A 27,442-nucleotide genomic window follows, 5' to 3' on the forward strand; every position below is an offset into this window, starting at 1 on the left:
TTAAAATGCCACTGCATATGTTCTATCAACGTGAAGCATACTATGCTCATACATGCTACATATGTTTGAGCTCTCCTGCAACAACATTTCAGGGTGAGCGACCATAAGCATTGCCAAATATACCTGCTGTGTTACACTTGATTTGTTTGTAGACACATAACTGTCCCTATAGGAGTATGTCAAAGCAAAAGCCAAATGGTAAAAGCTTGTACGACAGTGTCAGCACAGTAGCCATCACAAGCTAACCATTTTGAATATGATAGATGCTGCATATGTTGTTGTGATCAACCAACATTTTCATTATTCATGGATTAGACCCATAACAGAAAACAAAAAACATGACTACATGTGTCTCTGTACGTGGGTTTGTACAATATCATACTGAGTTCTAGATCTTCAATTTCTTATTCTATCCTGAGGTATGGCTGTCATAATCCAGCATGAGGGGTACTTGATCCCTCCTCAGAGTACAGCATGTCATCAGTCTGTGAAATGTTGTGACATAGTATCATATACACTGATGCCCTGGAGGCTATAGGAATGTAGGCCTGCTATTCTAGTTAACCATGGTGTTTACTAGATCATTGACTGAATTACTGACTAATTCACAATGTGGATATACACATGGCAATGTTGTAGTCATATTGTTTTCCAGATCTTAACTGGATATCAGCCTTCTGATCTCTGTGCAGTGTGTATTTGTCAAGGCTCATGGTGAAATTCCACTTGCTGTGAAAAATATTGATTAGTATGTAGTGGCTAGCTGGGTAAAAGCACAAGTCTGCACATAGATTGGTCTTTAAATGCCAAACTCATGCCCAATCCCTTAAGGAGGGAATTTATACACTGCAAGGTAAACAGTAATGTTGCTGCCCTGTGTAGAAGTTCATATGTAGGAATGCACATGCTGGTGGGCTATGTGAGACAGAGTAGCACCAACGCTGCCAACCTGCATCATGGTGCATGGGTCCCTGCATTATATGCCACAAAATTATTATTCAGATGTGTATTCCAGCATGCATTCACACACTTTCACATATGATGAAGAGCAAGTCTCAGACCACTTGCATGATGCTATCCCAAAACCCAAAGCTTCCATTTCTGGACCAAGTGTCCTATTTCAAATCAGTGCATCATGAGTGTGAATCATTGTTCTGTATGATATGGTTGTAATCTCATTTTGACTACATTTCCATATTGTGCACCTACACACATATGGCACCTAACCCATCTCAAAATCATCTGGAGTTGGTCCGGACAGGCCCATATGATTGTGTTACAATGTCATCCTATTTTCACACACATCATGTACATGTACAGCTTGAGCTAAGAGGTGTTTTTCCTTACCACCCTAGAGAACATGATATCTGAGGATGCCAAGATTTTTTAATTGCGACGGGATTGTTATCAGAACACCTGGCACATCTCTAAGTCAGAGAGAAGGCCAAGCTGTATGAGCAAAAGAAGTCATTGGTGTCTGAGAATATTCATGGAAAAATGGAGACAGGCGCAACTACAGCTGACAAAAAAATAACCACTGGTGTCCTGATCCAGCAGCAGCTACCCCAACCACAGGCCACATTAGCTACACCTGCAGTCACACAGCCCCAAACCACATGGGCCAGGAGGCCCAAAAGAACACTGGGACTCTTTATTCCTCTGCTGCATTGTGAGGAAGTTGAGGAAAATTACAAATAGGTAGGATGGTTTCTGGAAGGAGCAGGCCAGCCTATGGAAATGTGTCTTTAATATGGAGGAGGTCATGGTGAAAGTTGCCCAACTTCTTTGAACTCTCCCTTTGGACATTAGCATTCCCTTTTTATTAATGTGTTGTTTGCATTTAGAGTTGTTAGGCGTAGTGTAAGTTAGAGATTAGAATGGGTATAGTGTAGATAGGTTGTAGATATTTTAATAGATTTTGTTTTTATGCTTGTATGGTTTTTATTGGGTGGGGATTGATGTGTAGTATTTGTATAAAAAGAAAAAAAGAAAAGACAAAAAACTATACATTTTTTAGCTTTACATGTGTAGTTAGTATATGTTTAGGTGTTGTTTCTGTTTGTATTGTGCTAATCTATGTGTGTTGAATGTGGGTTGATGTTTAACATGATAATTGTGTTTAGTGTTTAATATCGTTTATATTAAGTTAAATGAGTGTAAGGCAATGTTAAGGTTAGTTAGTGTAAGATAAGTGGGTGTAGGTAGTTTAGGATATGTTTGGATAGTGTAAGGTAGTATTAAGGTTAGTTAGTGTAGTTTGTGTTGGATATTTTGTTTTGTATTACATTTTTTCTACTTTCACAACATCATAATCATTTCATAATTAAGAGTAGTTATCATTGAGTAGGTTGAGTTGAGTATTACGTAGCTATTGCCCTGCAGTCTTTGAAGGTATATGTTGCTTTGTGAGAGGCCTATGGATGAGAGTTTGTCTACCTCATAATTGAGTCACTTAAGGATTCTTCGACATTTTCTAGGTACTGTAAGTGCTCCTCTTTGTGTGATTTGACACACAGCCCAACATAGATAGTCAACCAATGTAGCACTGTGTGTGAAAGAGATACAACATGTATAGTAGAGATGGTTTTGTCACTACAGATTACACATTCCTGACTGTGCTGGGGCACACCCTGGTGCCTGCCACTACCGCATGCACCATTGCACCATTGTGCAAGTGGGTGATTGATATTGGCTGGTTACAAGTCATGTGTCCAACCCTGCCTGAAGACAATCCATGATGATTGACATTGACTACTTGCTAAGTGTGGCACTTCATGAATGTCACTTTGTTTGACTATTTTCTATGTTTCAAGCACATGAGTCTCCCATGTATTCTTACCCTGGGGAGGTGTTGCTTTATTCTTGGTTCTGTGGTCTAGGTCCTATGCAGTAAAATCTGTGTAATTTGTTCAATTGATGTCATGTGTGGTTACACTCACCCTCAAAACATGTGAGGCCTCTCAAGGGCAGATAAACACATTTACCCTATGTATCCCAGTGTAGCTTTATACACAATTAATCAGTTGACACAGGACCCCAACAATGATCCCTTGTATGTCTTGCATACTGAAATCCAAGGTATAGGACAGGCCTAGTACATCCATTTTTTTTTCAAGCCCTCATTCGCCAATAGATGCAACAGAGCTATTAAATTACTCCTGTGGGTTCCCTCTCGACTTCCCCCACTGGAGAGCTCTGTATCTATTTGGAGCTGCTTTACAAAGAATCTCTCTAAATAATTGTTCTAAGGAAAGAATGGACACCATATAGAACCAGAGAGATGAAGTATATCATATGTAAGGCTTAATCATTGGACCAATATCTTTATTGTTCAAAATTGCCCAACCAAGCCTCGCATGGAGTCCAAAAGTCTGATCTATTTTCCCTATTGTTACTTAATGCTTTCTTCTCCAGTTTAAGTCTATCCATTTTCATTGTATATTTAATGGAGATGACCCAGTCTAAAAAGGTAGGAGGTATATCCTTTATCCATTTTTTGCAGATTTCTTTTCTTGCAATCAAAATCAGATATAAACATAGTTTATTTTCCCATCTGGAAAGAGATTCATACTCCGGTAATAGAACAAAAAACACTAGAAGTGGGCTTAGCTGGATGTTTAGACCCATCATATCTTCCATACCTTTGTTTATCATCGTCCAATAATTGTGAAGTTTGGGGCAGTTAAAAAACATATGAATATCATCAGCTTCACGGAGAAGACATTAGGGCACTTTGGAGTTGGACCCTTCGAGAACTTTGCGAGTTTCTGGGGAGACCAGTACACCCTATGAACACAAAAAATATGGTTCCTTTTCAAACATGCTGGTTGTACTGTGGTATATAAGATGTCGTGAGATACTTGCCAAATATTCGAGATGAACACCAGACAGGCTCTCTCCCCACAGCTCATTCGGTAATTTGAATTCTCCTTCTTCCAGGTCCAGCATTTGCCAATACAGAGTTGATATCTCTTTCTTCTGCCCGATTTTTTTCCAGAGTAAATTTTCCAATGCATTAGGCAAGCCCACCTCTGACCCAACATTCTGATACCAGCTTCTTACTTGCCAGTACTTAAATTTCGAAAGTCTGTTATCAGTAAGTATAGTCAACTCTTCCCATGATAATAAAGATTTTCCTACTACTAATTGTCCCCAACACCAAATCCCAGCATCTATCAAAGGAATTGACATAGCATCTCTTGTCCAACCCGGCGACCCTGGAGCATTCCAGATAGGTGCAAAAGCACTAAAGTAGCTAATCTTTAAGAATTTTCTAACTTTTGCCCAAAAACCAGCCAGATCACGTAATATTTTTAGTCGGACCTTTTTGAAGAATCTCAGATCTCCATATTTATATAGAAAGCATTTACTTCCATCTTCTACATCCAAAAGCATCGCTTTGAACATTATTCCCACGTCCGAATCATCAGGGGTGCCCAAAAATTGTTTTCCTAACCTCAAAGAAAAAGTTCTGGCATACAAAACTAAATCAGGTAAACACAACCCCCCCTTATTCTTCATCCTCTGGAGCTTCTTCCAAGAAATTCTAATCGCTTTTGAAGCCCAAATAAAGGTGTTGAATTTAGACTGAAGCGATCTTAAACTCTTTTCCTCAAATGCCAGAGGAATGTTGTGTAATATAAAGATTATCTTACGTAAAAGCATCATTTTTATTAAATTAACTCTGCCTATCAGAGTTAATGGAAGGTAGGCCCAACCTGTTAAAGAATTTTGTATTTCTTTCGCAGCCTTTCGGAGGTTTAATTCTGAGATCTCAGCGATGTTTTGGGTAATCAATATACCTAGATATCTAATGACATTCTTTGTTTGATGGATGCAAGTACTCAGATTCCATGTCATACATTCTGTTTTTGTGGCGTTGATTTCATAACCTGAGATTTCTCCAAATTTTTTTGCTTCCTCATATATTAATGGAATTGAAACATTTGGATCAGCTGTATAAAGGCCTAGTACATCCTTGTGTGGCACATGAATGATGCTAATTATGAAGGAGTATGTGCATGGCTATCTGACTATTATCAGTACAACCAGGATAATATATGTACTTTAGGATCTCTCTATTGAGAACATTGAGGCTGTCATATGTGTTTGATCACGTTGTCTTGTTCACTGAGCTAGATATATGTGGATGAGTGGAACTGTGTTATTGGCGTACATACCCCAAAGATCCCATTTGTAGCAGTTAGGCATTTGTGTCCTAAGGTGGGCTTTTCACTGTGTGTCAGTCTTGTAGCTGCAGCTTATTGTCACACCCTGAAGGCCCATTGGGAGACAACACATTCCTCATTATTCCGTTGCAATGTATATACTTGGTATTGGTGCATATCTAAAGAGAGCAAGTTCTAATTACATTTGGTTCACTCTCATTGAGATACTTAAAAGTGAGTTCTGATAATGCTCATCCACCATGGGATTGTCAGTCCTTTTTGAAACAGACATATGACACTCTGGTTTATAGGAGGGAATTTATTTACAAATGTGGGTGGCTCAGCATAAGCATTTTAGAAGTTTTTAAGCCAACATCACAAACATTGATAGTGAGCACACAATGTACAGATAGAGCCCATTTGGGAGACGTATCACGTAGAGATGAGGAGAATTTCAGTGAGGAGGTACAAATTGGCAGTAAGGAAGGTAGGTCTCTTCAACAGTCCACAAGTAGATAAGATTAACAGCTGCACAAACAAAGATGTATTGTACTAGGTGACAAAGAAGGGGGCATGATGAAAGGCACAGAACAGCTGGGAAACTGTCCAGGGGGTACAGACATATGTTACCTGGCAGTTCTCTGATGGAAAGTCCTCACCTTTCTCTCCTGATGGGTGTTGTGCCTCCCTTGCAGTTGGTGGTGTATGTATGGGGACACATATCAGGAGTAGATGTGACTCCCCTGTCTCCGACAGCATTTGTCTGTGCCAGCAAGGAAGGCAGTACAGTGCTGAAAAGGGTCTGATGGCTTCTCAGCAGTACCACAATGTCGTTATGGAGGGCACCCGTTGTTGCTAAATAGGAGAACAACTTGTGCCTTAAAGCTACCATGATTTTAATGATGGTCCCCAACTTGGCGGCAACCTCATTGGTGTCATATGTTGAGGCCTGTTGTTCTTGCTTCTGCCTCATCACACCAGCAATGTCAGCTAGGGGCTCAACCATATTATTGAGGCAAGTGTAGGTGACTTAAATTGCTGTGTCAGATGTATCCTTATTGGGATTGAGGCACCTATGGACTACTTCTAGGGTCCCTTCATCCCTGCCAGCATCTCATCAACCATTTGCTGCTAGACTCCTTCCACTCGCCTTTGGAATATAATTTGGGTGCCCTCGGAGATGGCAGCTGGGCTTGGACTGTCAGATTGGGCATGTCCTGTGTGCAGCAGTTCCTTTGGACACCCTGCAATGCTGTCATGTAAATGTAAATGTTGTAGACTTGTAAAGCGCACAGCTGCCCCAGCAACGGGGCGTCCCGGCGCTGTAAACCGCTGGGGAACTCATCCTGGCTTTCCCTGTGAGATGGTCCCTACTGGGCATCTCCAAGGTGAAGACAAGCATCCCCGGCGCTGATGGGGCCGTAAGTGGAGATTAAGCAAGCTGTTGCCCAGAGTTGCTGAGTAGGATCCATGGTTAGAGTAGGCACCGAGGCGAGAATTGTTGAGTCCGCTGACCTTGGCCCAAGACCCTGCCACGTCGGGAATCGAACCCTGGTCCCGGGCCGACTTCTGCTCCCGGGTCTGCCGCCTCTAACCAATGAGCCACACCACTCCATCCCTTGCCATGCTTGGAAAAGGAGATTCTTTGGAGTCCAAGTGTTGTTGGAAGGTCTCATCATCTGTGGGGGCTTCGGGAAGAGGCCAGGAATACACTTTAGGTGATCTGTCAAGGGAGATCTTTGATGAAGGTGTGACTATAGGACTCCCTCCACCACCCCTCAAATAGGTGAAGGACCCTCTGAAGCAGGGGAGATACCTCCTAGAACAGAAGAACCCGGGTTGAACCAAATGGCAATCTGGTACTGTACACATCTCATTTAAACACATGTGAAGTATATATAGAGAAACACTGAAGGATCAAATAGTGTTCAACTTGCTCCTGAAGAAAGCCCTGGACTCTGCTGGGGCCACCAGAGGGCTGAAAGATAGCGACTTGACTAGTAGTGGATATTAGCATCATAATTGAGCTGTTACAGTCCCAATTTCTCTTGGTTTTAATCATCCCTCCTCCACCAAAGAATAACAATTGGGAAGGTTTGGCTGGTAGGCAGTAAGGATTTTTACTGGACTCCCTTTTTTCCCCCTTAGTCTCCATCTAATGACCGATTGACATCCCTAAACAAAGGGCTCGTTCAATTTTAGAGAATGTTTTGGTGAACACAGGATGCCAGATGATGAAGGGGGGGGGGGGCGAGGTCATCCTGATAATTTTTTATTGCACACCTGTGTAAATCCAGAATACTGGATGAGTAGAGTGACCAGCTAGTTGGTATGCACTTTCCGTGAGGAAATGACTACACAATAAGGTGTGATAAGCCCAGAGGTAGGCTAGAGATATAGTTGCCCGTTTGTCTTTTTGTGCATACTGTAATTCTAAGGTTCCCTTTTCTAAAACCCTCTCCCACTCCTTCGGAACCAAGATTAGTGGGGTCGACTATGGTAAATATGCAGGATGTTATCACCAACAGGTTGTTCACCCAGTACAGGCTGCTATACAACAGGTGGTGCTTGTCCCTCTGCAATATAATTGTAAGATTTTAATTATGATCAATGATTGATGTTGACATTAGTAATGCTGGTGACAGACTTTCTTTTCATTCTTCTTTATGTTATATATAGATGTGTTGAACATGTGTTACCAACTGTAAATGACGGCAAGTTACACTGTTGTTACCTTGCACATGGTAATACCTGTCCATTGTTCACACAACCGATGTTTGACAAGGGAGCCATTTTTGGGTCATTGCAATGAAGTTACGCAGCTTGCTGGCCTGTGTTTGCTGAAAGGTTGTTGTCAGATAAGGGCACCATTTATGATGTTGCTTGGTTTATTTTTATATTGTGCTTTTTTATGTAAGGTTCACTTATTTATATTACTTCTGAGAACATTGCACCACCTCACCAGGGTGTATGCCTTCCCTCTAGCCATTTGTTAGCCCACAGCTCCTGACAAAATTATGTTAGTTTGACCATCTATCAGATTTGGGAAAGCAATCTGTGTTTCACAAAGTGCACCATGCCAATCTGCCTTGCATTTCTGGATTGCATGCAATTTGTGCATTCATGTGGCCAAGAGCTCATATTTGAAACACATCCACACAACTCTACACAGCAAGCTACCTTGCTACACTGCAGGAATGGGTATGGACATGTACTAGCCATGGTTTGCCTATGTGTGTGTGTGCACTCCTGTGATTTCTTAGCACACACAGTCATCTCCAGATTCCAGTACAATAGGCACTGTGAACCACCTCTGAAGGGGATAAGCACAGTCACACTTTGAAATGTGCAATCACTGAATCTCACACCATTTTGTCATTACCCAGTTGGTCATCTGCAGAGTCTCACAAGTCTCTTCACTCATACCCGCTCACTTGAACCTGATACACAACTTCTCTTACAATCATTATTTAGGGCCAGGGCCCGAACTTACTCACACACACTGATGACACCCAGATCAAACATTGACTCTCAAGAGACACCTACACCATCCAACATTTGTTACAATATGGAATTGAACAACCTGCTTACCTGTATGTGAGAGCTATGCCTCATGCTGAACCTCACAAGATAGTAGTGATGATATTCTGTAACATGTACTTACCCTGGTTGCCCACGTGATGAGGCCCAGAAACCTCAACCTCCAACCATCCCCAAAACCTGCCTATCAACCTGAGCTCCTAGCTCATCCTGTCACTTTGCAATTCCCTATTTCACATGCTCCTGCTTTAATATATGTAGCATAGTCAGACTTTCTTCTTACAACACCCTCCTGATACCTGCTACACATTCACCCATGTCCCCTTCACATGTAGTGTAGTGTCTCTAGTTGGCAATGGTTTGCACCTTTGTTCAAGTAGGGACCCTTCCTTCCAGTCAGGATAAGGGAGTTACACCCCTAAAATAACCCCTCTTCACCCACTTGGTAGCTTGGAATGAGCAGTCAGGCTTATCTCAGAGGCAGTGTGTAAAGCATCTGCACATAACCAACAGAAATACAGGGAAAACACTACAAAAGGACACCACACCAATTTGAAAAAATATCCAATATTTTTATATATTCATAACAAGACCAAAATGATAAGAATCCAACATACAGTACTTACAAATATATACTTTACAAGATATCCTTTAAAATTGCAGAGATATCACAACACAGTTCTTCAGAGTAGCTCCATCCGGGGCTACTGCGAGACTGAAAACAACAGAATCTAACTGTTCCGTCTGAAAGCGTTAGTCGGGGGTGTCGGCAGACTCGTAAACAGTACCTTTTGCATTGCAGTTGACACGTTGGAGCGAGCCGGTTGTGGCTACCGTCGTGCTTGCCCTGTGAAATGAAGTGGTCCAGCATGTGGTGCCCTCAAAGCACGGTGCAGGTAGCAGTTCGGTAACGGCCATCCAGCATCGTCGTTGAGACCAGGGCTGCAGTGCGGAGTGAAGGCGGTGCTCGATGCGGTGCTGACAGATCACGGTGCAGGCGACAGAGTCGGTTGCAGGAAGCTGGCATCAGTCAGTCCAGACTGCGGTGTGGGATGAGGCGGTGCATCGTGAAACTTACGAGCGGTGCCCCCAGCCACGATGTGTTCAAGGGTGTCAAAGTCAGCAGGCAGCGGCTGTGTTGGCCAGACCACGGTGGCGTAGTGAAGCGAGGCGGTGCAAAGTGCGGTGCCCTCAGGTCACGGTTCAAGAAGCGGCTCGGTGGCGTCGGTCATCATCGTCGGTAAGACCAGGGTTGTGGTGCAAAATGTGGCAGTGCCCCCTGCAGTGCTTTCAGAACATGGGGGCAGCGACAGAGTATGTTCCTTTTCCCTTCTCGGTGGGAACTGAAACAAAGGTTCCAGAGGTTAGTGAAGTCTTTGCAGTACCTGAGACTTCAGAACAGGAGGCAAGCTTTACTTAAAGCCCTTGGATATACTCAGCACAAGTAAAGAAAGTTCAGTCCAGTCTTATACTGCCTAAGGCAGAAACAGCAACTGCAGGCCAACCCATCTAAGCAACAACACAGCAAAGGCACAGTACTCCTCCTGGCAGCTCTTCTAGCTCTAATTCTTGGCTGGTTTCTTGATTCCTGCAAGTTCTAAAGTTTTGGGGTCTGGGCCCCAATATTTATACTCAAAATTCCTGTGTTCTCTCAGGGAGAGAGTGTCTGTGCTTAGTACAAACCAGTTTGGTGCTCTCAGGTCTAGATTCCCAGCAGTGGATACTACTCTAAATGCAGCCCAGGTCTATTCAGCCCAGCCCTGAGTCATCCAGGAAAGGCAGGACACACTTTGACCCCCCCAGTGGCTGTCTGAAGAGAATGCACATGCCCAGCCCCTGTCACTCCAAAGCCAAACAGTCAATCCACAAACCCAACAGAGGCACACAGAATGGCTAAGCAAGAAAATGCATACTTTCTAAAATTAGTATTTTCAAACACAGAACATAAAATTCATCTTTACTGAAGGATGTATTTTTACGTTCTGAGTCCAGGCACACTAAACTCCATTCCCCTATCTTGTCCCAATGGGAGGTTATGCTTATAAAAGATTACAAGTAAAACTCCCATGCTATACTATGGGACAGATAGCCTTTCCATAGTGAAAAATGAAATGCACTGTAATTCACTAGCAGGATATGTCAAACACACCAGTTCATGCCCTACCTTTAACATACGTATCACTCTGCCCACAGGGGTAGCTTAGGGCTTGGCAAGTGGGTGCGCTTGCCAGGTCAACATGGCATGTTACAAACTGCGCACAGACTCTGCAGTGAAAGGTCTGAGATACCTTTACAGGGCTACTTCTTTCGGTGGCACAATCAGTGCTGCAGGCCCAGTAGTAGTATTTGACTTAGAGGTCCTACAACTCTGAGTGCACTGTATTAGGGAGTTACCAGTAAATCAAATATGCCAATCAAGGAAACACCAATCTATAACTCAATTGACAACAGAAGCACTTGCACTTTAACAATGAACAGCAGTGAGAAAGTGCGCAGAGACACTAAACCAGCAAAAACACAGGGGAAACACGCCAAACGATGCCAGGTCTAACAACTCTTCTACGACATCCCTTCCCATCTGCTACACAAGTGTGACAGTATGAAACACAGCAGTGTGTGACTATCACTCAGGCTACCTTGTGGCACACACATCACACATCACCTCCTTGATATACAATGGCACTCCCCATTCAGATATATTGCCAGTTCAATGCGCTCTGTCAAACCTACATGCTACACTACATGGGGCCCACCAAGCTCACACACCATCTCTGCTTCCAACAAACATTTATTAACTTCTGGTGTGCATCACTTGTATTCAGCCAACAATATACATTTGTACAAGACAGGTGGTAGTGTGGTCTCTAACGTGGCAGACAACACGTAAGATCTCACCCAGCACATCAGCTGCGTGCAATGTGGTTTCATGCTAGTGACTGTACATGTGGTTCTTCACATGATCCTACTTGGAGCTTCACATACTCAACACCTGATTGCCCTCTCCGGTGAGAAGTTAATCTTCTGGCAGCCCTATTCCATTCCATTACTTTATACTCTACTTTGGCTGAATAGCTGCAAGACAAGCACACTTGCCTCATGGTGCAAGGGTGCCTGCAAAGTCACAGTCATGGGAAAGGGACGAGGTGTGGTGTAGCAGCCAGGGCGTCTGCCACCGGAACATGGGGGCTCACGGTTCGGCCCCCGGTGGCAGTTTAGCCCAGCACCATGTGACTCTGAACAATAGCTCGCGTAATCTTCCCGACAGCCCCCAGCACCTTGACACCCTTGGGTAATTGTTCGCGCTTTACAAATACTGGTATTATTACAGGAAGGTTTCAAAGGTCCTTGTATAATGTGCTGCACAAGGCAAGGTTTTTTGCTTTATATAGAGGGATTAGTAGTCTTGGTCACTCATGTTATACCTTCCATAGCAAGTTGCTGTATTTAAAGGACAACTTGGACTGGGTCAGCACATCATGCATGGACCTGACAAACTTGGCAGGGCTGGACTGGTCAGAACAAAAGATCACTGGGCAAAATAACTTACATCTATGTGATGTATGAATTAACATGTGAGGGATTCCTGCCCTTTCTCTTGCACACAGTGCAGTACAGCACATCAACGTTTATTGCTGTGCTACACTGCATGACAGTTTAATCATATTCTTCCTTGTTGGCACTTACCCTTGGGTTTTGTCCTGGACCCTAGCACTGTCCTGTCCTTTCACTCCTGCCACCAGTTCCGCTGGGATGACTGATACCACCTGCTCCTCCAAGTCATCAAGCTCCTCCTGGTCCTGAGGTCACACTCCTCCGGTCCACATGACTTTTCTCATGTTCTGGCCAGTTTCAAGTTCTGGTCCTGTGCCTATAATTATGCCACAGTTTCTTGCACTCTGACACTGTCCTTTTTGTTAGGCCTACACTGTTAATATTATCCACTATGGACTGCCAAATGACTTCTTTCTTCCCTAATGATGATTTGGAGTTGACAAAGAGAAGTTGTACATTCCTTGTCACCTCAGTTATTAATATTTGGTTCTCCTCCTCAGTGAAACTGCTCTTCCTCTTCCCCTGGGTTTATGTCTGGACATCTTGGCTGGTGTTGTGGTAGTTGCCCTTACTGCTTAAGCTTGCAGCTCCCTCCATTGCTTCCTCTTGATGTATTGGAAAAGTTTTTCTTTTGGCAATGCATCGCTTTTTGAGGTTTTCCAACACATGGCACGCTCCAATGTGGTGGAAAGCTGATTTGTAGCATGTAAATATTAATTTATGAGCCGCAAATCAGCTTTGCATCACTAAGGCAGCAGATGCCTGACATTACTTTGCGCTATCTGTTCCATATATGCGTCAAATGTTTTGACGTACCTTGGGACCCGACAACATGATGCACAGTACCGTAAATAGGGTGCATCCATGTCGCATAAAAGTTTTGCTCTGCAACACAACTTTTTCAGATAAATTGCTGCATTACCACATGTCAAATAGATACATTAAGGATCCTCTTTCTGTTAGGGGTGGGCCATGATCTTTGAAAACTGTAGAACATTAAAGCCATTCCATAGTGAAGCATGGTTGTTGAACTTTCTCCTGCAGGATTTGAATCGGCTTCTCCCATAACAACATTTTGAAAAATAAATTGTGTTTAATGGCAGATTTACATTGGCAGAGATACTGTTTGCATCTTTGATAGGTATTCATTCTCCCCAAATCCCCCTCTCAAAATATACAGCTTTTCCTCACAATGACTTCTCTAATATGAACTATCTGGTCCCATATCATAGGCTACCAGAACTAGGCACGGCTAAGCCTATGCTTCTTAGTACTGACTTGAAGGTGCACCGACTAGTACTGAGGGGAAACGGCCACTACAACCCGTTTCCATGCATCACTTAACCATGCATGCATTACAACGCATGCGTGGTTACCACGAATAGCCTTTACCACACATACCTTTACTACGAGATACGTAGTAAAGGCATGTGTGTTAAAGGCTAAAATTAAAAAAGGGGGCTTGGGGAGGTCTCCCCCCCAAAAAAAGAATGCATGCAAAAAAAAGGGGGCTTGGGGAAGCCCCCCACCAAAAAAAACGCACCTGTTTAAGTAGCGATGTGGAGGCAATCGGGAGGCAATCAGCGTCGTTAGAGGAAACGGAAAGATACTTACGTTTCCTCTTTACGACGTGCAACGTCAACTCGGAAGATCATGGAGAAGAGACGGCATGATGAGGTAAGGGGAATTTTAGATTAAAAAAAAGTAACGCAGGGGTCCGATTTTAGTGTTAAAGGCAGGGGAGGGGTATTTGTAAGAAGGGTTAAGGGTGGGGGAATAACCTTTACCAAGAGTATGCCCTTACCATGCATGAATTTACAACAAAAATCGTTGTAAAAGTATGCGTGGTAAAGGAATATTCGTGGGGAAAGGTTATGCATGGGAATGGCATTCGCGTTGTAACGCATGCGTGGTAAAGGCATGCGTTGCAACAGAATGCGTTGTAACGTCATACAACCGTACTGAGACCATAATAGTGCTTCAACAATACAACTCCATCCTGATCTAAAGCATCCTTTCTCATCACAGTGCTAGGATTCACAATGCAGATCTACTAAAGCATGACAGTCCATTTCCTGCATGCGGGTTTTATCCTATACAGTCCTACTAGTGCCATAGAGCAACATTTGGGATACCATGCTATTCTGCTGCACTTCAACAATGAGAAGATCCATCATTAGGTATTGACGCGGTGTTCCACCATATTATTGAATCCAAAACATTGCGGGACATAAATATTGTGTCAACAATATTATGGGGTCTATTCCGATCCCGGGTCGGACAGCTCTCCGAGAGCTGTCCGTTGCCTTACCGTGGGACCGACACGTACCCATAGCCGGTCCGTCCTATAGATGAAGTACGATGTGCATAACTGCCAAAAACACGACTGACACGTAGGCTGTGATTCAAGCTCCATTCTCCATCCGAGCAGTAACTCTGAACGCCGAACCGAGTCGCCCGGAAGCAGTATCCATAGCAGTTTCCGCCCTGACAAGTACGATGCGTACTTCATACGCGCCAGACGGGTCGCCATGTACGGCACGTCACAGCATCCGGAAAACAAGCATATCAGCTACGATTCGCGCCACAACTCAATCCACGGCTACGAGACGGACCAGCTTGCAGCGGGTACAAGACGGAGCAACAAGCAGCGTGTACGACACGCACACATCATGAATCCCATCGTGCAGGTCATACCAGTACTCTACATCTATGACAGGATCAAGAACCGACGCCGTCGGCGCAAGCGGTAAGTCAGACACCTATCACACAAACAAATGACACGCACCCGCAAAATGGTAAACACACACAGGGGATCCACATCCTGGCCACTAACAACAGACCACCATAGGGGTTGCATGGCCAGCACCACTAACACCCCCACCCAATGGGCTTATGTTGCCCATCACCTCTGCTATCCCGAGCCAAAGGGCATATGTTGCCCATCACTACTGACACCCCCACCCATAGGGGACCTGTTGCCCAGCACTACTGCCACCACCAGCCATAGGGCTCATGTTGCCATCACTACTGCCACCCCCACTCATAGGGCTTATGTTGCCCATCACTACTGCCACCCCCATTCATAGGGGACCTGTTGCCCATCACTACTGCCACCCCCACTCATAGGGCTTATGCTGCCCATCCCTTCTGCCACCCCCACTCATAGGAGACCTGTTGCCCATCACCCCTGCCACCCCCACCCATAGGGACCTGTTGCCCATCGCCCCTGCCACCCCTACTCATAGGGGACCTGTTGCCCATCACCCCTGCCACCCCCACTCATAGGGCTTATGTTGCCCAGCACTCCTGCCACCCCCATCCATAGGGGACCTGTTGCCCATCACTACTGCCACCCCCATCCATAGGGGACATGTTGCCCATCACTACTACCACCCCCACCCATAGCGGACCTGTTGCCCATCACTACTGCCACCTCCACCCATAGGGGACCTGTTGCCCATCACTACTGCCATCCCCAGCCATAGGGGACCTGTTGCCCATCACTACTGCCACCTCCACTCATAGGGCTTATGTTTCCCATCACTACTGCCACCCCCATCCATAGGGGACCTGTTGCCCATCACTACTGCCATCCCCACCTATAGGGGACCTGTTGCCCATCACTACTACCACCCCCAGCCATAGGGGACCTGTTGCCCATCACCCCTGCCACCCCCACTCATAGGGGACCTGTTGCCCATCACCCCTGCCAGCGCCACTCATAGGAGACCTGTTGCCCATCACCCCTGCCACCCCCACTCATAGGGGACCTGTTGCCCATCACCCCTGCCACCCACACTCATAGGATGGGTGATGTGCCACACATCCATCATACTCCAATATTAGGTATGTCAGCAAAATAAATCCCCCCTAACATCATGACAACAGTGTGTAGTCTGTGACAAATGCCCACAACAGTGATTATGACTTCGAACATACAATGTAACTAACAGCACATGTGTGACCAACAAATGAGTGTGCCCTACACAAGGCAAGCATCACTATAGCACTTTATCAATGTAAAAAGAACACCCCCTCACTGTGTAGAACAAAAGTTAAGTGTGGGCTTCCAAACTGCAGCAGATGTTGAGCATGTTGGTGATGGGGTCTAAACCCCCCCTCATCACAGTGACCAAAAGGTAAGTGTCATCATGGTCAAAGCTGCAAATAACAAACAGCATGTATGATCCCTGCTCCCAACACATTAAACACTTCTGGGGTGAAGTAGTGGTTGTGTCCCATTCCCATAGAGATGTGGTGAGGCTTACAGTGCTGTGAAAACATAACACACTCTCGGCCATGTGCAGACAGGCACCACACATGGGGGCTGACCATGCATACAGTGTACAATGACACAAGAGCAGAAGTGACCATCACAAAGCATACACGCATCTCGAAAATAGACACACTAATCAAAACAGCCTGTGTAGACTGTAGGTGTCAGCTCACAAACTCCCATTCCATGCCAGCAATGGCACCTAACAACCAGGATGAATGTGCACAATGATGTGATATGATTCACAGGGACAGCAGGGAAATTCACAGAAACAGCATCCAGACAAAGGCCCACAACATCAATACCAATGCACTGATGCAGATGCACAAACACAAACAGGCAACCTCACACTGCACATCTGACACAACAGGTGTGTGTCTGTGTGTCTCAGTATCCCCAGGCAACTACACAACACATGAGGGGGGCTGAACCACAGTGACACAGATGTGGACACAGTGCCATACAAAAGTAAACCATCATTGAGACACCCTTAGTGGGCAATCAAGCATAGTGAGATGAGAGGGAGCACAATAGACACATGTGACACAAGCTTGAATGAACACCAACTAACACAGCAAGAGACTGACACACAACAGCAATAACCCCAGTGAACAGACATTGGGGTGACACAAGCATGCATGACACCTCCACTGTGATGACAAAGGCAGATGTTGTACAAACTGGGAAACCCAGACATGTGTCCTGTTCCACAAACGTGCACCACACATACACAATCACAAATCACTCAGCATGGCCCCTCATCCATAGACAAACTGGAGCTAGGGGACCATCCATGCAAACATTTACATCAGTCCACCCTCAACACCACACACCCTGAACTGCAACAATGTGCATCTGTGAAGCCCACATGGACAGGTGACATTGCACATGCACCCATGACAAACACAGGAATGTTGGGAGGAACGAAGGTGCACAGACTCATCACACAAGGACAGTTTACAACCCTGGGGAATGACAGACATACTGCACAGTATGCAGTACATGGCTATGACATCAAAGCTCACATAACCTTCAGAATACCTGCTACAGTCCCAGGACAATGCAGAAGCCAAGGAGAACCACAAGGCACACATGCTGACACCTGCCAACATTGCAGCCATGAACCCGACAAGTGGGAGCAGTCACATACACATACACATGTCTCAATCACTGAAAGGTACCACCTAGGGACAACTACATGATATTGCGAATAAACAAGTATCTTGAGGAACCCTGATGTGTCCCATCTGTGTCTGACAACATCATCACCACTCAGAACTGACAAATCTCAATGATGATACACCAATTAACAGTAGTGTGTCATGCACCCACATATCTGGTAGCCCATGGCAAAGTAGTGGGATGAACACAGTACCACTCAGCAAGCATCAACAACAGGAACATACCAAGGGAACACTGCCTGTGTATTAAAAGGGATGTGGGCATACACACATGCTCATACAACACACACCATGGGCCCAGGCTATGTCACGGGTCAACACATTTACTTGAGGGGACCCAACTCCTGTGGAAGCCCAGCTGTGCCAAACTTATTCACAGCACGTCTCACTCATGTCAGCAGAACACTTGGTCGGTCAGCCATCAGTTACCACACAATGAAGGCTCTGGTCACCACAGCATGGGTACGTGAGTCTCCCCTAAGTCATCTGCACATACTCAAAACATATGTCTAGCAAGTTGCACAGAGGACCCAGTTGCTCCTACACCAATGATGCCCACACCTGTAGGTCCAGTGGTGATGCGCACAAAGTCTGTGAAATTGACAAGTTGGACAATGGGAAGCACATCATATGTGCATGGGTGCAAGCCAGAGATGTGACCATGCAAATGAAATGTTCACAGAGATGTCCACAAATAGTTCATCATGACACACCCAGGTAGCTGCAAAGGATGACATGGATACCCACCAGAATAGGATACATATCTCATGGACCACATGGAGTACCTCACATCAACACATCAGTATTCAACATTGGAATCCAAGCATTACAGGTGCAAGGGCATGTTAAACATCATCAACATAATGTACAGCTAAATCAAATTCACAGGGATACAGAAAAAAGCTTTATTCAGCATATTAAAAGTTAAACGTCCGTTCAAACAAAAGGCCAATGGCCAGTCCATGTCCAAATGCCAAGGAGTGAACTAGAGTGACAACTGTCACATGTTGCTTGCCTGAACTGCTAAGGACCGGGGTCATCCCCTTGGAGGGGCATACATGGGGGTAGGCCAGGCACCGCAGGGACAGGATCAAGGCACAGCAGAAGAAGGCAGTGAAGAGGTGGTGGATGCAGTCGAGACACTTACAACTGCAGTGGAGCTGACTGAAGTGGTGGGTGCAGTCACAACTGTGGGGCAAAATTCAAATGGGGTTGGTGCCGGCACAACTCCAGTGGGCAGGTCAGATAGAGTGGATTGGGTCCCCACTGCAGTGCCCAAGTCAGACGGGGTGGTCGTGGACTCCACTGCAGTGCCTACATCCATGGGAGCGGAATGAGGTGCAGGTGAGGTCGGCAGGACAGGGGGGGACACGGTCCCCACATCAGTGGCACTAACCGTCTGACCAGGTGTGGAGGAGCAAGTGTTAGGGGGGGAGGGCCTTAGCATTTTGGGGATGGTGTATCTGTGGGTGGTTGAACCCAGGGCAGGGAGTGGCAGGGGAACTTCTGGAGTGGTGGACTGGGGGATGGAGGATGGAGACTTTGCCTTGGAGCTGCGTGGTGGCGGGCGTGTCTTGCTCTTCCGGCTCTGGGGGGACTTTTGGGTGGGGTCTCAGTCTGACAGCACCTGGGGAGGGTGTCCGGTTGTGAGGGGCACTCCCCTCTGTGTGTGGGGACTTCCTCTTCCCCTTGTGATCAGGATCTGCTGGGTCGGTGGGGAAGAGGCCAAGGTCACAGAGGAAGAGCTTCTGGGGAGATGGGGTTGCAGGTGAGGCATGGGAAGGGAGCTTGGAGGGAGAGGTTTTGGAGGACTCCAGAGTGCTTGTGGATGACTGCATGTAAGTCTGCAAACCAGACCCTGTGAGTGTGGTATCAGTCCCCTGCGCTTGCTTGTGTGCATGTCTAGACCTTGCTTTGGGTGTTTGTGTGCTGCCCGTGTCTGTGGCTCTGTGAGAATGTGCAGGTGTTTGTGTGCTTGGGACAGGTAGGCTGCTAGGAATCGTGGGTTGTGAAGGGGTAGGAGGGGTGCGGGCTTGTTGGGGGAGGGACACTGCTGTTATCAGGGAGGAGGCCATGGCCTGATTGGTCCTTTGTAGGGCAGGCATGACCGATGAAATGCCCTGCATGAACGACACCAGTTGCGTCAACAGACTTGTGTGTGCATGGAGGACCTTCAGCATCAATGTCTGCCCTACATGGATCTGTCTAAGTAAGTCCACAGACTCCTCACTCAGGGCAGCAGGGGACACAGGGGCATGGGGTGCGGTGCCTGGCACAAAGGAGACATACTCACGAACACGGGAGCCTACAGGGACCTCTGGGATGGGAGCCAATGGTAGGGTGGTGATGGTAGTGGTGGTGGTGGTGGCGGTGGCGGGGACAGCCTCACTAGCTGGGGTTTGGTGGCTTCTGACACCCGCCTCCACAAGGGAGTCATCCTCAGAGCTACTGTGGCCCTCAGCTGGGGGTGATGGTGCTGATGACTCCTCTGTGTGGCTCCACTCGCCCTCCGTGCCACTGGGTCCCCCCGACTCATCTCCTTCTGTCCCTGTCAGGCTCTGTGGCTCCTCCTGGTCCGTGGAGCTGTCCCCTCCTGTGGCCGTGGATGTATCTGGATAGGAATAGGAAGTAAGAGAACAACATCAGTCACCTACACCGACTGCATACACCACAGTGTGTACATCACATCACAGGGCAAGCCCTGGCTTCATCAGCTGAACACAGCTCAAAGTGGCAACACTGTTTAGAATAAGCCAATTGTCATTCTCAACACCAACCATGGCACACATATCCCTCCTTGACTTGCACACATATGTCTGTTGCATGTTGGATGCTAATACCCCAATGTGCTGACATGCACCACCCACACATTAGTTGGACATGCAAGTGAACATGTAGGAGTATGTTATTGTTATTGTTATTGTTAGGTGCATTTGTAAAGCGCGACATTCATCCTACAAGGATATCACGGCGCTGCAAAAAATAACAGTAAAACCAAGGCATTAACCGGGAGCATATAGATTATTCTGAAGTAGGGAATAGTGCGGTTTTTAGTTTTTTCTTGAAGGTGGGGTAAGAGTCCGTGAGTCTGAGGTTGATCGGAAGTTCATTCCAACATTTCGCAGCAATGTGTGAAAAAGCACTTCCGCCCATTCTGGAAAGCTTAATCCGAGTAGTGGCTGCTTTGGCTGAGGCTTGCGAACGTAGGTTCCGCGCTGGGGCATAGAACTTAATTCTATTTCGTAGAATGTAAGGGCCTGTATTGTGAATTGTTTTATAGGCAATACATAGCATTTTGAACATGGCTCTTTGTCTCATGGGCAGCCAGTGTAAAGCTCTCAGACAGCTTGTGGCAGAATCGTACTTTCTCTTATTGCAGACTGCTTTTGCTGCGGCGTTCTGGACCAGTTGTAATTTTCTAAATAAGTAGTCCGACATTCCTACAAATAGTGAGTTGCCATAATCCAGCCTGCTAACTAGTAACGACTGGACTAGGATCTGTCTACATTCAAGTGGGATCCAGGGGAAGACCCTTTTCAATCTTTTTAATATGGCAAATCCTTTGCCACATATTGAGGAGACATGGCATTTCATTGATAGAGTGGTGTCCATCTGAATTCCTAAATTTCTAGCAGACGATGTGGGGATTGGTGGAGAACCTAAGGAAGTTGGCCACCAGGTGTTATCCCAGAGCTGTTTGGCCCCACCAAAAAGCAGAATTTCTGATTTGTCAGCGTTCAGTTTTAAATAATGGCCGTGCATCCAATTGGATAGCTCTGACAGGCAGTTGTGTAGTCTACTTTTGGCGTCATTATCTCCATTTAGGGTAACCATCAGCTGAGTATCGTCAGCGTAGGAGCAGATATTGATGCCCCATTTCTTGCCAATCGATGAGATTGTCACTATACACACAGCACATCTCTTGCTACTGACTCAGTACAGGTGTCCAGATGAAGGGATGGGCAGGGACTCATTTCACATGTTTGTGATGCATGCCAGCAACACACACTATGATGTTCTCATGTGCTGATGGGAAATGCCACAATGGGGTGCATGATGCACACTTGAACACAATGCAGGATCACTCATAGCAAGTTAAATGCCATGGCACTGGGATGCCTGGAAAGTCAGTCAACACTGTCTCCTGTCACAGGGGCAGGGCATCCAGACAACAACAATATGCACTGACTCACAATCCTAGCTCAGGGGTAAAGCTAACTCTGCAGATGTCCGGCGCACTTGCCCATCCCCTGCAAACAACATATCCAGGACCCAGAAGACCCACATCATGCAAATCAGACATATGAGTCTCTGCAAACACAACTCCCTGTACATTAACACATCACAGTCTGCCATGCATGTAACCCAGCTGCATGAAGGACACAGTTGCATACACCATTGTGTGCTGTCAGATGATCACACACCTATCTGTCACACAGGTCTTGTCTCTAACAGTCACATCTCAGATGTCCTGCTGACCCTCTGAATCATGGACACCCCAGTTGTACATAACAACAAGCCACACCATAATGACACAGAGGCAGACACCTGAGGGCACATGTCACTAAGCACAACCTGTAATTTAATACACAGGAGTGGGATTACAGCGTGTTTCTAAACGCCCTGGAGGAGGCATGACTGCCCAGGTCTACATGAAACAGTGTTTGGCCCTGGACAGTAGTCAGGTGGCTAAGCAAGTGTGACATACTTGATATACATACTCCTGAGGCCCTAAAATTGGAGCCCCCTGCTGCATGGGTTTGTTTGGAATACCCCAGCCACATGTGGCGAGTCAGACCAGCAATTGGAACACATCTCAAGGGCACACACAGATCACATGTCAGATCTCAGGCATTGGGCAAACAATTGACCCACCCATAAAACACACAACAGAGTCACGGGAACAGATGCTGTACGGTAGCTGAAGCATAGCTGACTGCAGGGACACAGTGCCGTAGTGACACAAGCAACAGACTGTATGGGCCACACCTGTTGAACAGATGAGGAGGGTGCATCACACAATTGAGGGACCTGAGCATTGGACAACAAGACCTACGTAATGTGGAAGTGTGACCTGGCCAAAAGACTGCAATTAGCATGTCAGACATAGTACACAGATTAGGCATGGACTTATCCCCTTCCTGCTGCTGTCTGGCCTTAGTCACTCGGTTAACCTTATCAGAGGACCAGGTTGTGTTACGTGCATTGTCACGGATTAACGTACCGGAGCCACTGACTTGGTTGGATTGTCAACATTTGTCCCTCATTCCCAGTTCCTTTCATTCCAGTATTTTCACGTCTCTACCCGTAATTCCGAGATTAACGCCGGACCTCATCCTTGACGCTAAGCGCGGGCTCTCCTCCCAGGCATTGCACACGCCGTGCATTCGGTCTCCTTACAACGGCAATTTCTTTTCATAATCAGGCTTGTACACATCACTGTCCTGATGATGATCCTTGCATCTTCTTAACAGGATCGAAACATCGTCGACCTTAGTTTAAACAGCATGCACATCAATCCATTGCGTAAAAAAGTGCAATTGCTGTTTTGAAAAAGCTTAAACATTGGATAATGTAAATAAGCTCTCTTGTCTTGCCTGAAATGACTATATATGTTGTGTAAATGTCATTTGTTCTTAACGGATGCAGGACTGTGTCCCACAAATAATTTGTTGTTGCATTTCTGTCTTGTTTCATTGAAGAATTAAATTGGTTGTCCGGCTGGACATCCTGTATATAGTACCGATTCTGGACTATATTTATTCTCATTTCTATTTAAATTATTTGAGGACCACTGTTTTTTGTAATCAGCTGTCTTGCCTTCAGCTGCCTATCCAGGTCCGGGAAGACCAATGCCAGTATCCAGAGCAAGTGGGGGGTCGGGGCTCAGTGTCCGCCCCTCCTGCGTGGAGGTGACAGCTTCAGCTGGACTCTAGCTATCCTCCGGGTTCAGTCCCGAAGGTCCTGCCACCTCTTCTGGCAGTTGCGGATCCGGCGCTTGTAGACCCCCACTGAACGAACTGCCCGGGCGATGGTCAGCCTTATCTCCTGCTTCTGGTGGGCATCAACCTTTGAGGATGCCAAATTTAAAAGTCCATTAACACACATGCCCCAGATTTGTGCTGCACACATTTGGATATACATGTCATCATCACAAAGAAAAATGAGTTACACAGGTAGTGCAACCATGGGGAAGGACAAATCACCTGCATGTCTGACAGGTTAACAATGGCTGGATAGTTTAAGCTTGCACTAATGCACTTTAGCAGCGGGACACCTGTTCATTACATGTACCTACACACTTTGGGGGATGAAAGTAGTCAGTGAGAATGCTTGCCACTGGTGTACACACTGCTAGTACTGCTAGTCAGACAACATGCATAATTAGGAAGGCAGTGGACTGCACACACCTGCTCCCCTGGTTTCCCATAGAGCTTTCTATACTGTGGAAGGAGCCCGTCCAGCAGGGTCTGGTTCTCCTACTCAGTGAAGGCTGGGGCCCTCTCCAGCATACGTGCCATAGCAGGAACCAGAGGATGCAGAGACAGCAGCAGTGGGAACAGGGATGTGGTCCAGGAGCATGTAGTGCGGGCAAGTGAGCTCCCTGGGGGCCAGCCAGCCTTATATCTGTGCTGCAGAGGCAGACTCTGTGCCATGTGTCCCCAGTGACAGGTCCAACACGGTTGCATTCCATGAATCTGGCCAATCCATGGAAATGTACGACTCGTACACGCCTTCCGCATCGTTCAAATCTTCACCTTCATGAAACACTTGAAATTGCAACATTGTTGTAGGCATCCAACTGAATTTCCAGTGCACAACTCGTACATGTTTTGAATCCGCATCCGTCTCCATGACAGTCCAGAGCCAATGGGTGCGCCCGGCTTGGTCAACTGACTGTACAACACGTATTTTGAAATTACACACACACCCGTCTCCATACGATTCAATGGCCAAGGCATACGCCTGTCTCGGACCATGCCTGCCCGACACGTATGCATGATAGTCACCCGCGTCGGACCTCATTGCAGTCAATGACAAAGCGTACGCACGGCTCGGTCATGAACCGTGCAATGCGTACGCATTGTCACCCGCATCGGACCTCATTGCACTCAATGACAAAGCGTACGCATGGCTCAGTCATGAACCGTGCAATGAGTACGCATTGGCACCCGCGTCAGACCTCATTGCAGTCAATGACAAAGCGTACGCATGGCTCGGTCATGAACCGTGCAATGCGTACGCATTGTCACCCGCGTCGGACCTCATTGGTGTGACTATTCGACGGATTCAACACACAATTACTTGCCAGGGACACCTGTGCACACCTACCACACTACAATATTGGCAACACAGTGTCCCAAGGCATGTAAGGCTGCATTCCCTGGGTGTTTGGGGGGGCCACATTTGGTTTGTTGGGTGGCACTTTTGTGCAGCCACTCTCAGGCTGTGCACGTGTACATGGGGTCAGAATCCTTTTTGTGTTGTGCACATTACCACTGTGATGTGCAATTGTGCAGTAATGGGCATGAGTCACAGACACAGTTTCATGTTGGATATGTTTGGGGCATGTCACATACACCCTGAGTCCAAGGGGTGATGGCATGTATGTCAAAGTCAGACCTGTAGCCACAATACTGATGGGCACCCACAGTCTGTGTGCATGTTGTGTCTCAGATGTGTCTGATCAAATGTGCCCAATTGGTGACGGTCTCCACATCCAAGTGGTATATGCATCAACCTTGATGGTGTGTGTGTGTCTAAGAGACGTACATGTAGGGCCTGCAGGAACAACAGTGGTCACTACCTGTGGGATTTACGCTTGCTTTGTGGTGTGTATGTGATACGCTATGTCCATGCCAGTGTCGATGGTGCAATACAGGGACCCTGGATCTCTGCATGGCAAAGATCTGTGATGCCTGGGAGACATCAAGCCTCACTTGTCACTGTGGTGTGTGTTTGTAACGTCACACCAATACATAGGTTGGGTGACACAGCCAGATGATTGGCCATTGCACTACATGGGACTCATGTGAACATGTGGAATTGAGATGTGAGGTGATGGTCATGTAGGTGACATATGTGTCCATGCCCAACAGCACACACCTCATTACATTGTGTAATGTCATTATCTATCATGTGATATTGAGCCTGGTCATGGTCACATGGGTGGATGAACTGACAATCTTCCTTTGTGCATCTCTGTACTTCAGGGCACCAGCTGTCCATAGACTATTCCCAGACCTTGCGACCATGCAGGAACGCGACTGCATCAGACGGTACTGCTTCACCAGGCCACTGATTGAGGAGTTGGCGGAGCAGTTGGCGCCACATCTGCTACCTGGCCGGACATACCCTACAGCACTGACCCCAGAGGTGAAGGTGATGGCAGCCCTGCACTTCTTTGCTACTGGTACCTTCCAGTACACTGTGGCTACTGGCTGGTGGTATGTCGCAAACAATGTTTAGTCGGGTGCTACGCGATGTCTTGGAGGGGATGTTGCATTTCCTAGACCTGTACATCAAGTTCCCGAGCCCAGCTGAACTTCCTGAAATAAAGGATGCCTTTTATACACTGGGGAGGATGCCGAACGTCATCGGATCTATTGATGGGACACATGTGGCCCTGATACCACCACAGGCACATGAGCAGGCATACCAAAACAGGAAGCACTACCACTCTATCAATGCTCTAGTGGTATGTCTTGCTGACATGTCTATCACACATGTGTGTGCACGGTCCCCTTGTTCTGTGCACAATGCCTACATCCTGAGGAGTAGTCGCATTGCAACACTGATGTCACAGATGCCAGCTCAGCATGCCTGGCTTGTCGGTGTGTACTGACTGTTTATCATTGTGTGTGTTTGTCAATGTTGTATTCCGCACTCCTACAAAACTCAGCTACTTGTTCATTTTTGTGTGTGTAGGTGACTCCGGATACCCCAAAATGCGGTGGTTGCTGACACCCCTCCGGATCCCTGTGACACCAGTCGAGATGCGCTACAAGGAGGCACATGGTCGGAGCAGGAGGGTGATTGTGCGGACATTCGGCCTCCTGAAAAGCCACTTTTGCTGCCTGGACAAGACCGGAGGGGCCCTCCCATATGAGCCTGCAAAGGTGTGCAAAATAATCCTTGTATGCTGCATGCTACACAACATGGCAGTGCGGAAGCAGGTGCCTCTCATCCAGGATGACGATGACCAACCTCCGGCACCTGTGGAGGATTCCGGCCTGGGCCAAGATGCCAGTGATAATGAGGATGAGGGTGACGTCCGCTCACAGCTCATCAACAACTTCTTCACCTGAATGTGAGTTTCCAGGGTTGTTATGCCAATGTATGGAGTTAGCCTCGAATGTGTTGTGGCTGCTCTATTGCTGTCTGAGTGTGTCTGTGTGCCACTTGACTGGATGCGTGCAGTGATGTGTCCATTCAGGTGCTGTGTACTCCACAATAGGGTAGTACTGCTAACTTGCTTGTGTGTAGGTTTCTTGCGACATATTTTGTGCATGTGTATTGCATTTCTCTTCTTTTCTGCTGTGCTTTTGACTGAGTCTTGTGTCTGTACTTCCCAGGGTACTTTGCCTGTTTTTTGGTCAACACTGACCCCCAACACCCAGAATCCAACACCAGTGTGGAAGTTGTCAATTCCCATCAACTGATGTACCACACATCCCTGGACTTCAATTCTCCAAAACTTTGTGAGCGTGTGAGCACTGTTA

The sequence above is a fragment of the Triturus cristatus genome, chromosome 11 (genome assembly GCF_964204655.1).
Source record: "Triturus cristatus chromosome 11, aTriCri1.1, whole genome shotgun sequence".
Taxonomy (NCBI): domain Eukaryota; kingdom Metazoa; phylum Chordata; class Amphibia; order Caudata; family Salamandridae; genus Triturus; species Triturus cristatus.